Source organism: Zea mays, chromosome 3 (genome assembly GCF_902167145.1).
Source record: "Zea mays cultivar B73 chromosome 3, Zm-B73-REFERENCE-NAM-5.0, whole genome shotgun sequence".
NCBI classification, from domain to species: domain Eukaryota; kingdom Viridiplantae; phylum Streptophyta; class Magnoliopsida; order Poales; family Poaceae; genus Zea; species Zea mays.
In genome coordinates, this window is record NC_050098.1 from 65,135,595 (window position 1) to 65,148,894 (window position 13,300).

The 13,300-nt window shown below is 41.7% G+C and overlaps 1 pseudogene across 1 annotated transcript; it reads right to left on the reverse strand.

Annotated features, from left to right (window-relative positions):
• Nucleotides 1-7,245: 7,245 nt before the first annotated feature.
• LOC103650160 (aconitate hydratase pseudogene) lies at nucleotides 7,246-12,454 on the reverse strand (annotated as a pseudogene). The gene is made up of 12 exons (NR_161182.1): nucleotides 12,272-12,454; nucleotides 11,557-11,701; nucleotides 11,313-11,454; nucleotides 11,142-11,198; nucleotides 10,967-11,046; nucleotides 10,774-10,849; nucleotides 10,485-10,668; nucleotides 10,323-10,390; nucleotides 9,695-10,215; nucleotides 9,375-9,538; nucleotides 7,959-8,132; nucleotides 7,246-7,461 (listed from the first exon to the last, which is right to left on the reverse strand). The product of NR_161182.1 is annotated as an aconitate hydratase pseudogene (transcript).
• Nucleotides 12,455-13,300: the final 846 nt, after the last annotated feature.

A 13,300-nucleotide genomic window follows, 5' to 3' on the forward strand; every position in this document is an offset into this window, starting at 1 on the left:
TTTCTTGATCCTTAATCCGAACTCATTTTGAGCTCGTCTCAAGAATCCCTTTAAGGTCTCTTGGGTTTGAGATTTTTCCTGCAAAAAGAATACCCAAGTGAAGCGAGAATAATCATCCACAATTACAAGACAATACTTACTCCCGCCGATGCTTATGTAAGCAATCGGGCCGAATAGATCCATGTGGAGTAGCTCAAGCGGCCTGTCGGTCGTCATGATGTTCTTATGCGGATGATGAGTGCCAACTTGCTTTCCTGCTTGGCATGCGCTACAAATCCTGTCTTTCTCAAAATGAACATTTGTTAGTCCTAAAATGTGTTCTCCCTTTAGAAGCTTATGAAGATTCTTCATCCCAACATGAGCTAGTCGGCGGTGCCAGAGCCAACCCATGTTAGTCATAGCAATTAACCAAGTGTCGAGTTCAGCTCTATCAAAATCTACCAAGTATAGCTGACCCTCTAACACTCCCTTAAATGCTATTGAATCATCACTTCTTCTAAAGACAGTGACACCTATATCAGTGAAAAGACAGTTGTAGCCCATATGACATAATTGGGAAACAGAAAGCAAATTGTAATCTAGAGAATCTACAAGAAAAACATTGGAAATAGAATGGTTAGGAGATATAGCAATTTTACCCAATCCTTTGACCAAACCTTGATTTCCATCCCCGAATGTGATCGCTTTTTGGGGATCTTGGTTTTTCTCATATGAGGAGAACATCTTTTTCTCCCCAGTCATGTGGTTCGTGCACCCGCTGTCGAGTATCCAACTTGAGCCTCCGGATGCATAAACCTACAAAACAAGTTTAGTTCTTGATTTTAGGTACCCAAATGGTTTTGGGTCCTTTGGCATTAGACACAAGAACTTTGGGTACCCAAACACAAGTCTTGGAGCCCTTGTGCTTGCCCCCAACATATTTGGCAACTACCTTGCCGGATTTGTTAGTCAAAACATAAGATGCATCAAAAGTTTTAAATGAAATGTTATGATCATTTGATGCACTAGGAGTTTTCTTTCTAGGCAACTTAGCATGGGTTGGTTGCCTAGAGCTAGATGTCTCACCCTTATACATAAAAGCATGATTAGGGCCAGAGTGAGACTTCCTAGAATGAATTCTCCTAATTTTGCTCTCAGGATAACCGGCAGGGTACAAAATGTAACCCTCGTTATCCTGAGGCATGGGAGCCTTGCCCTTCACAAAATTAGACAATTTTTTAGGAGGGGCATTAAGTTTGACATTGTCTCCCCTTTGGAATCCAATGCCATCCTTGATGCCCGGGCGTCTCCCACTATAGAGCATACTTCTAGCAAATTTAAAATTTTCATTTTCTAAGTTATGCTCGGCAATTTTAGCATCTAGTTTTGCTATATGATCATTTTGTTGTTTAATTAAAGCCATGTGATCATTAATAGCATCAAAGTTAACATCTCTACATCTAGTGCAAATAGAAGTGTGCTCAACGGTAGATGTAGAGGTTTTGCAAGATTTTAGTTCTACAACCTTAGCATGCAATATTTCATTTTTACTTCTAAGGTCGGAAATAGTAGCATTGCAACCATCAAAATCTTTAGCCTTAGCAATCAAATTTTCATTTTCTAATTTAAGACTAGCAATAGAAATGTTCAATTCTTCAATCCTAGCAAGCAAATCATCATCATTATCTCTAGGGTTGGGAATTGAAACATTGCAAACATGTGAATCAACCTTAGCATTTAAACTAGCATTTTCATGTTTAAGGTTGTCAATTATCTCATGGCAAGTGCTTAGCTCACTAGATATTTTTTCTACTTCTAGAGCGTAAGCATTTTTAACCTTAACATGCTTCTTATTTTCTTTAATAAGGAAGTCCTCTTGGGTGTCCAAGAGATCATTCTTTTCATGGATGGCACTAATTAATTCATTAAGTTTTTCCTTTTGTTGCATGTTGAGGTTGGCAAAAAGGGTACGTAAATTATCCTCCTCATCACTAGCATTATCATCACTAGAAGACTCATATTTAGTGGAGGAGTTAGATTTAACCTTCTTCCGTTTGCCGTCCTTTGCCATGAGGCACTTGTGGCCGACGTTGGGGAAGAGAAGCCCTTTGGTGACGGCGATGTTGGCGGCGTCCTCGTCGTCGGAGGAGTCGCTTGAGCTTTCGTCGGAGTCCCACTCTCGACAAACATGGGCATCGCCGCCCTTCTTCTTGTAGTACTTCTTCTTCTTCTTTCTTCTCCCCTTCTTGTCGTCGCCTCGGTCACTGTCACTAGATATGGGACATTTAGCAATAAAATGACCGGGCTTACCACATTTGTAGCAAACCTTCTTGGAGCGGGACTTGTAGTCTTTCCCCCTCCTTTGCTTGAGGATTTGGCGGAAGCTCTTGATGACGAGCGCCATTTCCTCATTGTCGAGCTTGGAGGCGTCTATTGGTTGTCGACTTGGTGTAGCCTCCTCTTTCTTTTCCTCCGTCGCCTTGAATGCGACGGGTTGAGCTTCGGATGTGGTGGGTTCGTCAAGCTCGTTGATCTTTCTCGAGCCTTCGATCATGCACTCAAAACTTACAAAATGCCCGATAACTTCCTCGGGGGTCATTTTAGTATATCTAGGATTACCACGAATTAATTGAACTTGAGTGGGGTTAAGGAAAATAAGAGATCTTAGAATAACCTTAACCACCTCGTGGTCGTCCCACTTTATGCTCCCGAGGTTGCGCACTTGGTTCACCAAGGTCTTGAGCCGGTTGTACATGTGTTGTGGCTCCTCCCCTTTGCGAAGTCGGAACCGACCGAGCTCCCCCTCGATTGTTTCCCGCTTGGTGATCTTGGTGAGCTCGTCTCCCTCGTGCGCGGTTTTGAGCACATCCCAAACCTCCTTGGCGCTCTTCAACCCTTGAACTTTGTTATACTCTTCTCTACTCAAAGAGGCGAGGAGTATTGTTGTCGCTTGAGAGTTGAAGTGCTCGATTTGGGCCACCTCATCCTCATCATAATCCTTGTCCCCTACCGACGGTACCTGTGCACCAAACTCAACAACATCCCATATACTTTTGTGGAGTGAGGTTAGATGAAATCGCATTAAATCACTCCACCTAGCATAATCTTCACCATCAAAAGTTGGTGGTTTGCCTAATGGGACGGAAAGTAGAGGTGCATGTTTAGAAATGCGAGGGTAGTGTAGGGGGATCTTACTAAACTTCTTACGCTCTTGGCGTTTAGAAGTTACGGAGGGCGCATCGGAGCCGGAGGTTGATGTTGATGAAGTGTCGGTCTCGTAGTAGACCACTTTCCTCATCCTCTTTTGCTTGTCGCCACTCCGATGCGGTTTGTGGGAAGAAGATTTTTCCTTCTTCTCTTTGTGGTGAGAAGAAGATTTCTTCTCCTTCCCTTTGTTGGAGGAGATCTTCTTCTTCTCCCTCCTCTTGATGCGGGACTCTTCCGATGAAGTGCTCCCGTGGCTTGTAGTGGGCTTTTCGCCGGTCTCCATCTCCTTCTTGGCGTGATCTCCCGACATCACTTCGAGCGGTTAGGCTCTAATGAAGCACCGGGCTCCGATACCAATTGATAGTCGCCTAGAGGGGGGGTGAATAGGGCGAAACTGAAATTTACAAGTATAAACACAACTACAAGCCAGGTTAGTGTTAGAAATAAAATCGAGTCCGAGAGAGAGGGTGCAAAACAAATCGCAAGCGAATAAACAAGTGAGACACGTGGATTTGTTTTACCGAGGTTCGGTTCTCGCAAACCTACTCCCCGTTGAGGAGGCCACAAAGGCCGGGTCTCTTTCAACCCTTCCCTCTCTCAAATGGTCCCTCGGACCGAGTGAGCTTTTCTTCTTCTCAATCAAACGGGAACAAAACTTCCCCGCAAGGGCCACCACACAATTGGTGCCTCTTGCCTTGGTTACAATTGAGTTTTGATCACAAGAACAAGTGAGAAAGAAAGAAAGCGATCCAAGCGCAAGAGCTCAAAAGAACACGACAAATCTCTCTCGCTAGTCACTAAAGGCTTGAGTGGAATTGGAGAGGATTTGATCTCTTTGGTGTGTCTAGAATTGAATGCTAGAGCTCTTGTAGTAGTTGGGGAGTGGAAAACTTGGATGCAATGAATGGTGGGGTGGTTGGGGTATTTATAGCCCCAACCACCAAATGTGGCCGTTGGGAGGCTGTCTGCTCGATGGCGCACCGGACAGTCCGGTGCCCCCTGCCACGTCATCACTGTCGTTGGATTCTGACCGTTGGAGCTTCTGACTTGTGGGCCCCCCTGGGTGTCCGGTGCACACCGGACATGTACTGTTTGCTGTCCGGTGTGCCAGTATGGGCGCGCCTGACTTCTGCGCGCGCTGCGCGCGCATTTAATGCGCCGCAGGTAGCCGTTGGCGCGGAGATAGCCGTTGCTCCGGAGTTGCACCGGACAGTCCGGTGCACACCGGACAGTCCGGTGAATTATAGCGGACTAGCCGTTGGAGTTTCCCGAAGCTGGCGAGTTCCTGAGGCCGCTCCTCCTTGGCGCACCGGACACTGTCCGGTGTACACCGGACAGTCCGGTGAATTATAGCGCGAGTGCCTCTGGAAATTCCCGAAGGTGGCGAGTTCGAGTTGGAGTCCTCTGGTGCACCGGACACTGTCCGGTGTACACCGGACAGTCCGGTGCCTCCAGACCAGAGGGCCTTCGGTTGGCCCTTTGCTCTTTTGTTGAATCCAAAACTTTGTCTTTTTATTGGCTAAGTGTGAACCTTTTACACCTGTATAACTTATGCACTAGAGCAAACTAGTTAGTCCAAAGATTTGTGTTGGGCAATTCAACCACCAAAATTATATAGGAACTAGGTGTAAGCCTAATTCCCTTTCACTAACCTAAGCACTTTGCAAAGCACCTACTCTAATCTCCAAGTGATCTTTGAGAACTTGGGTGTGTAGAGCTACTAGAGATGAGCCTCAACTCTCTTGCGGTGTTCCTTATTTTTTACACTTGTAAAATGGTGGTAGTGGCCCTATTTATAGCCTCAAGCTGAGAACTATCCATCGAAAAACATTTTAGCCATCTGCGTACTATTATATGGTTCGATGGCCTTTTGTCAAACCATTGCTTATGGTCTAGTGCTCTCTCATTACACCATGTGTACTAGCCATTTGATTCTATTCGTTGCTAGTTGAGCTTTTGATCCCACGCCCTCTTGTCCGATGCTCACCGGGCTAGAGTCTCCATAGTCCGACACCCTATGGACACCTCCTTGAGAGCTTCAAGGCACCATCAGATTGGTCTGACAACCTCCATCGAACTATAGTCCAGGGTCTGATGCCCTATAGACAACTCCTTGAGAGTTTCTAGGCACCATTGGACTGGCTAGATGAACTTAGTCGGACTATAGTCTATGGTTCGATGCCTTCCCATCCTTTGCATTGACTAGTGGGCCCTTCAGTGAGTAATTTTTTTGTTTGGTCCGATGCTGTCTAGGACATAGTCTGACGGTTGCGCCTGATGCTCTATCCTTAGTCGGTTCATTCTGGCACCTCCACGCTATAGTCTGACGTCACTAGTGAACTGTATGACTGTACTGGTCTGACGCCTCTATGAGGAGAGTAGTGAAGTCTTAAGGTCCAACACCCTATAATGTCTTCTATTCTTCTATTTTTCATGATCTTCACGTCTGGCTTTGTTCCATGTCATGTCTTGGACAATTGCATGTTGTTGTAGATCTTTAATGGGTCTTCTATCGTCTTTCTTAAGGTGTTGATCATCTTGATCACCACTTTGGCTATGTCTAATTCCACATTACATCCTTTGAACTATAATAAAAAATACTAGCAAATAATGTTAGTCCAAATAGTTATGCTGATCACCAAACATCAAATCTTAACTATCAAATGAGCATTGGTCCATTTTATTTACAATCTCCCCCTTATTTGGTGAGTGATGACAACGCAACCAAAGCAAGCATATAATAAATACCAAAATATAAAATACAATCTACTTGCTAGGATGCAAAGGCAAGATTTATATGACACTAAAAGACACCACTTGGAAGATTTTAGATGAAACCCTCTTGCCCTTTCTAAATGATTCCCATATTGTGGTATTATGGACTTAAGCCCTCTAACTCCATAATCCACTTTCTCCATTACTAGGACCATTTTCCAAAAATATGATGATATTCCCCCCTTAGTTAAAAGGTTCCTCTATCCCCCTATCCAAATACTTCTCAACCACAACAATACATTTTTGTATGTATGATACCAACAAAGCTTGACACCAATGAACATATTTATGAAAAAATTGATTTTGTGGTTTTGGTATTTAACATAGGTTTAGCTTGCTTTAGTCCTACAAATTCTCCTCCTTTGGAATCAAACACTAAAAACAAAGACATTTAAATCATTAGGGAGGGTCAATTTTGATGATCCTATAAATTCTCCCCATTTTTGAAAAGAAAGTTTCTTTAATAACATATGGGATCGATTATAAAAGATCGACACTTGTATTATATAGACTATACCCCTACATGTATGCATATGTATGATGAACAAATGATGAAAACCTTATCCATAGTAGATGGTAGATTAGAATGAAACTAAATTTTAGTCTATATATTTTATGGGGAAATCATGCATAAGCTACTAAAAGATCTTGATACCAATTGAAAAAGACTACATAATGACATCAATTTAGAGAGACCACATGTAGAAATTCATTTGAACTTTATACCAATGTGCATTATGCCACTTTTGAAGTTGAACACTACTACAAATCATGTTATATGAGACGGTTAATTTTCAGTTATTAAGACGCTTATGAAGTGTCCAAATTTGATGGAGTCGCAAAAGATGTCTCACATTTAAGATGGTTGTAAACCGTCTCAAAAGATATTATATAAGACAATTTTTAATTTATAATCGTCTAAAAAAATATTTGTTTAAGTCATTTTGTCCGATAAACCGTCTTGAATTATGTTTTTATTTAAGACACTTATTCTAAACAACAGTTGAGAATACGAACATTATAAGTCACAAAGCATTTATCGAACTGTCTAAAATATCCTATAATAATAGACGTTTTAAACAGAAAACCATCTTATTTAAGATACTGATATTGGACGTTTTAAGAACCGTCTTATTTAGGAGACTGATATTAGACGTTTTGGGAATTTAAATGAAATGACTTACATAACAGTACATTCTTCAATTTATAATCATTTTTGAGATACCAAGGTATAATAATTTGAAAGAGAAATACACACATGCCCATATATTTAATAACATTATAATTAATATAACATAGACAAGTGCCATTCAATATCTCATAAATAAGCATTGTCAAATAACTCATACATAAGTGTACTATACATCCAAACTAAAATACTAATTAAAAAACTTGGTCATCAACTGTTTGCACTAACATTGAGTCTAACTAAGTGTATACATGAATTCAAGTCTCCACACTAGTGCAACCACCAAAATTTGAGTTCCATTCTATCTTTTCCTGTACAACAAATAGGAGAAGACAATAATTATTAGTTAGACACAGTTGAACACCTCACATTGTGACATCATGAGTGTCATATAGATATATAAAAAAGAATAGAGTAATGCTAGATTTTGTATCTGTCAAAAGAACTTATCTTCTTAGGAACTTTGCTGGAAGTAAGTCTACTAATAATTGGAGAGACAATCATTTTTATGAAATACTGGTATGTCCCATCTGAGGACATGCTAATTAATTCTGGCAGGGATATTTTTGTATGGGGCTTTGGGCTAAGTAGCTTTAGATATATTCCTATTTGTTTGTGAGTTTCCTAAACTTTTAATGTAAACCTGACTACATATACCAATATGTAAAAAGCAGATTATAGCCATCAGTATAAGGTATGTCGATGTCAACATGTGCATAGAAGTATGGAACTAGTCTTTGTAAGTATCCTAGAAAAGCGAAATTGAAGTTTTGAAACCATGTCATGGAATGTTTGTAGAAGGTATTACCTGAGATATAGTGCTATCTTTCAATGCTTCTAGTTTATGTGGAACTAAATCATCTTCAAAATCAATATGTCCTAGTTGAACGTATTTGCGCCAACCATAAGTGTATAGATTACTTGAGTCACGAACAGTAATCGTATAGCGCCATCCACATGCCAGAAGCACCATCTTCTCAACCTACAGAAGGGCAATATAAGAATTTCAGAAACTTGGAATAACAGAACAAAGAGTAAAAAAATAATTATCTATGGGAAGAGGACCAAAATGGCCATATCTTTGTGACAGTCCTGCTAACTTATTTAAAGCATGAGTAAGCTAAAGCTGTAGGGAAAACTGAATCTTATTTCACATCTTGTTACTGTTGAGTTACTGTTAATGATTAGGGTAAGGAACACCCTTTTCACCTACAACTGAACCATAAATCAAATATTTAAACTCTGATTCATGCTTGGATGGCAGACTCTGATATGTGCTTGGATGATGGCAAACCAGTGCTAGGGCTTTGCTTTGTTAGATTACAAAAGGTAAAATGGATGCTTATGATTTCAAAAAAAAAATCACAGGCATAAGTTTAGACAAGAACATAGAGTTGTTTAATCAACTTATCTTTGACAACTTATTCAGTTTTTATGCAGTGACGATTACAAATTCCTATGATTGCGAGGTATCTTGCAAGCTTATCTTTGACAACTTATTCCTATTGTTCGCCACCATCTTTATGGTGTTCACTGCAGTAGCTGCAGCCAATGGGCTCCATAAGTGGGCACTAACAAAAACCAAGGTCATAGCTATTTTATACGCTGTGAGTATGTCTAGAAAGCATGTATGCTTAGACCACATCATCTGCATAGCAGTGGTGCCAAGGTTTAGGAAACTCGATCTCCATAGTGAAATAATGTTTGCTGCAAATTTAGTATTGAAAGGATGTAAACACTCGCAAGCTGCAAAGAGGATCAATTACTAGATTAACAAGTTAAACAAAAAAACACTAGAATAGCAGCCAATTGTGTCGTCTGCTGACAACCGTTTGACGTGTATTTAAAGCCATACTCGTAGTGCAAATTCAGTATTGAAAATTAGCATTTCCTAAGCTTGTTGTGTTTCCCTCAAGAGGACCAGTGCTGACTTGAAACACATACAACGATCAGCAGACATGACTGGGGCTACATATTCAGTTTGCAAAATAGGACATAAATATATGTACCACCATATTTTCAACTAAAAAAAGAGGATAATAATTACACATTCAGTTTGCATATCATAGAGAAAATTTGAACATATTCAGTAGAGTACGACAGATCATATATTCTTGAAACGCAACAAATTTCCAAAACTAGAATAGTAGTATTTAGGAAACAAATATTTGAACAGATCTATAAGCACAAGATTATTTAGGAAATCATTCAGTGAAATTTTTACCTTTTAGCTTATGATTTGGCTTCGATGATGGATTATTGTCCATTTGTCCTTAATGGGTGGAATCTACTGCAACTCATCTAGGGTTGTACAGATGTCTTGTAAAGTTTCTTCATATACTCCTTCACTCGATAATTGGGTAAAACTGACAGCATCTCCTTCCATTTCTGAAACAATATGCAATCAAAATCAGAAGTTGTACATCACATATGTACTCAAAAGGGGTTGATTGATTGACTATATATATTCACGTGTATGTATATATATATATATATATAAGTAGCACGAGCAATATGATGATAATGAAGCATAAGCATATATACCATTGCCGCATCGTAAACGTAGAGCTTCTCCCCGGTAGGAACATGGATTGTCCAGGGACCAGCCTCGCCATTAAGAAGCTTATTCACGATCCTCATATTGGCAAACGCTCCCCTCATCACCACCTCATTGTTCCCGCGGCGGCCACCATAGGAGCTGAAGTTCTTGGGCTCCACGCCATACTCGAGCAGATACTTGGCCGCAGGTGTGCCCTCGGGGATCTTCCCCGAGTAGGAGATGTGGTCCGTGGTGATGCTGTCCCCAAGGTTGAGCAGGTAGTAGGATACAGCACCGCAGCAGCAATGATATCTGTATGTGCAAGAGTAGACCATAAGCTACCAAATAATCAATTCAAAAAAAACTTGTTATGTGCGCAGCTACAAAAAACATCGATAATGCCGTACCATTTTCTATGATAGCAGCGGATACAGATCCATCCAGGTCACCAGAGTTGCCCACACAAGTGGCGCAGCCATGCGCAGCGACATGGAACCCTTGCTGGTTCAGATAATCTTGAAGGCCACTGCATGGAGAAACCACAAACAGTTGCTTCATTGCCATCGGATGACATGGCGCATCCCAATTTTGGACTAACAGAACAAGGTTTGGATGGCTAAACTATAGATATACCTATGTTTCAAGTACTCAGTAGCAACCACAGATCCAGGGGTAAGGCTTGTCTTTACCCATGGCTTCACCTGACGATATATATAAGACTTGTTCCACATGTAAGAAAACAGAGAAGAGAAGTTAATCAATACAATAACAAAAGATTATGTACACTAAACCAACCTCAAGGCCCAATTCGCATGCTTTCTTCCACAAGACCAGCACCAATCATGAAGCTGGGATTTGATGTGTTTGTGGAGCTGCATATTGCTGCAAGAACAACACTGCCATGCTTGATTTCAGCTGGCCTTCCATGGAAGTTGAATTTCACAACTTTGCCTTGCTGTTCCTTTGGCACCGCATAGCCCTGGAGTAGTGTTTGCCATGTAATAAATTTAAGATGCACGAACATTATTTTTTAAAAGAAAATTGTAAGGAAATATCATGGACTACAAAAGCAAGGGCTTATTACCTTGAAACCAACTTCGTTGTCCAGGCAAGCATGCCAGTCTGACTTCATTTCCTTCAAAGGGACACGATCATGAGGCCTGCAAGATGGCAAATCAAACAGGCATAGAATGATCCAAGTCCCCATTAGCACTAGCACAAATATATAGTTATTGTCCAACAGTGAGAAAACCATAACTAAGGAGCACTATATCTACCTTTTGGGGCCTGAAACGCAAGGCTCCACCTCACTAAGGTCCAGCTCCAGATATGAAGAGAAAACTCGTTCCGTCTCAGGCTGCATGGCACCATGAGTAGTGCAAATATGTCAATTTCTTATAAATTAGGAATTGATGGATGGAACCCAAGTGCTGTAAAATTTAAAAGGCAAACCTCATGCTTGTCCACAAACATTTTGTTAGCTCGCAGGTATGCTTCAATCATCGACACCTGAATCACATTTAATGCAATATATACAACTTTGCTTTATTAATAAAAATATATACATATCAGAATGATGGAACGGGTATGGTAAAAGAGTAGTCTGCACATAGTGAAATATACAGTTTCATCGCTTCGGCCTGTCAATTTGAGATAGTCCAATGCTACTTGTCTACAGGGAAGAAGCCCATGGTAGCTCCATATTCTGGAGACATGTTGGCAATTGTGGCCCTAGCAGGCAAAGATAGCTCGCCCACACCAACACCTGAATGCAAAAGAGAAATAAAGAGAAAAAATGTTGAAAGATATATGAATAAGATAAATTATGCTCCCAACGATGTAAACCATGCTTCTCTACTATTCTTACCATAGAATTCAACGAATTTGCCAATAGCACCGTGCTTCCTTAGCATTTGGGTCATAGTAAGAACAATGTCAGTAGTAGTGACACCATCCTATAACTTCCCACTCAACTTGAATCCAACCACACCAGGCAAAACCATGCCCATTGGCTGCACAATACACCAACTTAGGGGTTAATTGAAATCCATAGACAAGAAGTCAGCATTTATGTGTTGTTAAACTTATCGGAGCAGAAAGTTGTGTTAAGGCTAGCTTTGCACTGACTAGAGTTTCCTTGTTGACTGCCATATACAAAGTGTTACCTGATGAGACGAGTAGTGGGCGGGACTGACCAGGAAGATAATGGCGTCTGGAGGGGTAGGCTAGCTACAACAAGGTAGGGTTTGGCCATTTGGAGGAGGGGCGCGGAGATGACCCGGACACGGCCAACCGGTTTGACGGCGTCCAAATGGCCGGCGGACACGCCCGAGGAAGCGGAGGGTACGGGCCCAAAGGACGAAGAGGTGCCTGGTCGACTGGGGAGAGTCGCCATGCCCGGGAGGCCGCCGGCACTGCCATGATGCGAGACTGCGCAGATCTATTCATGTGATGTGCCCCTCCAACTCGGCGCTATGTGACGCGGCGGCAGCTGCCACAACCGGCTATTGCTGGTGTTCCCTGTCACCATCGCCGTCCACCATTGCGAACCGGAGCCAAAGGTTACACAAACACGTGCTCACCTTCGGACCTTCCCGACGATCTCGCTAGGGTTCCGCGATGGCGACACCGTGTTCCCGAGCCCCTGTGTCGACGCGCTCCTGAACTTGGCGCGTTTCGTCGCAGGTGTCGGGTAGCGCCGCGAGGGCGCGTTGTGCCGGTCGTCGCCTCGGGGACGTGGGGCGGGCGCCGAGCGATGCGTGAGCCGTCGCCGGCGGAGGGTGCCTGCGCACGGATTGAATTCGGGTCAAGAAGGTGTTCTGCTGCCGCGGCGCAAGTGTGGGCGCTGAAGTGGGGAAATAACGGGCTCTGCCGCTGAACGTTAGTGGGTTGGCCCATCAGAGTACAGGCGCAGGCTCAGCTGGGAGAGAAAACAAAGGGACACGAAATATTAAAGATCTTTTTTTATTGGGTCCAAACCGAATCGGGTCGAGGGGTAGTCTCTAGTGAGGGCTCGTGGTCAGGAGAGAAAGTGAAGACATAAAAAGAAAATGATAAATAAATTTTCACACGTCAGCACGATGTGGTGTAGTCGTACGCGCCAAACGTTAATGTGGAGGGAGGAGGATTCATGTTTTAAAAAAACTGAAGAGATATATCATCAAACTAAGTTGAATTCATTATTTACTATATTTTTTTACAATATGTCTAATTAGAAATATCATATGAAGACAATTTCATATTTAGAAATGTCTAATATACCCACTAACATCTAAGACAATTCTTATAGTCTAAACGACTTCAATAATATCTTTATTTCAGATGGTTTCATATACAAAAGTGTCTAATATACTAACCAAAATCTAAGACAATTCTTGCAATCTTAATGACTCAAAAGGTATATTGATTTGAGACGGTTTTCAATAACAATCCGTCTTAAATCAATATAAGACATTTCTTACTATGTAACTGTCTCAAAACACTTGTTTATTAAAGACGGATCTCCAACAAACCGTCTTAACTTACTCATCACCATATGATAAAAGACGGTTCTATAAAATGCATTGATATACGTCTTAAAATGTGCGTCTTAAATAAGCATATCTCTAGTA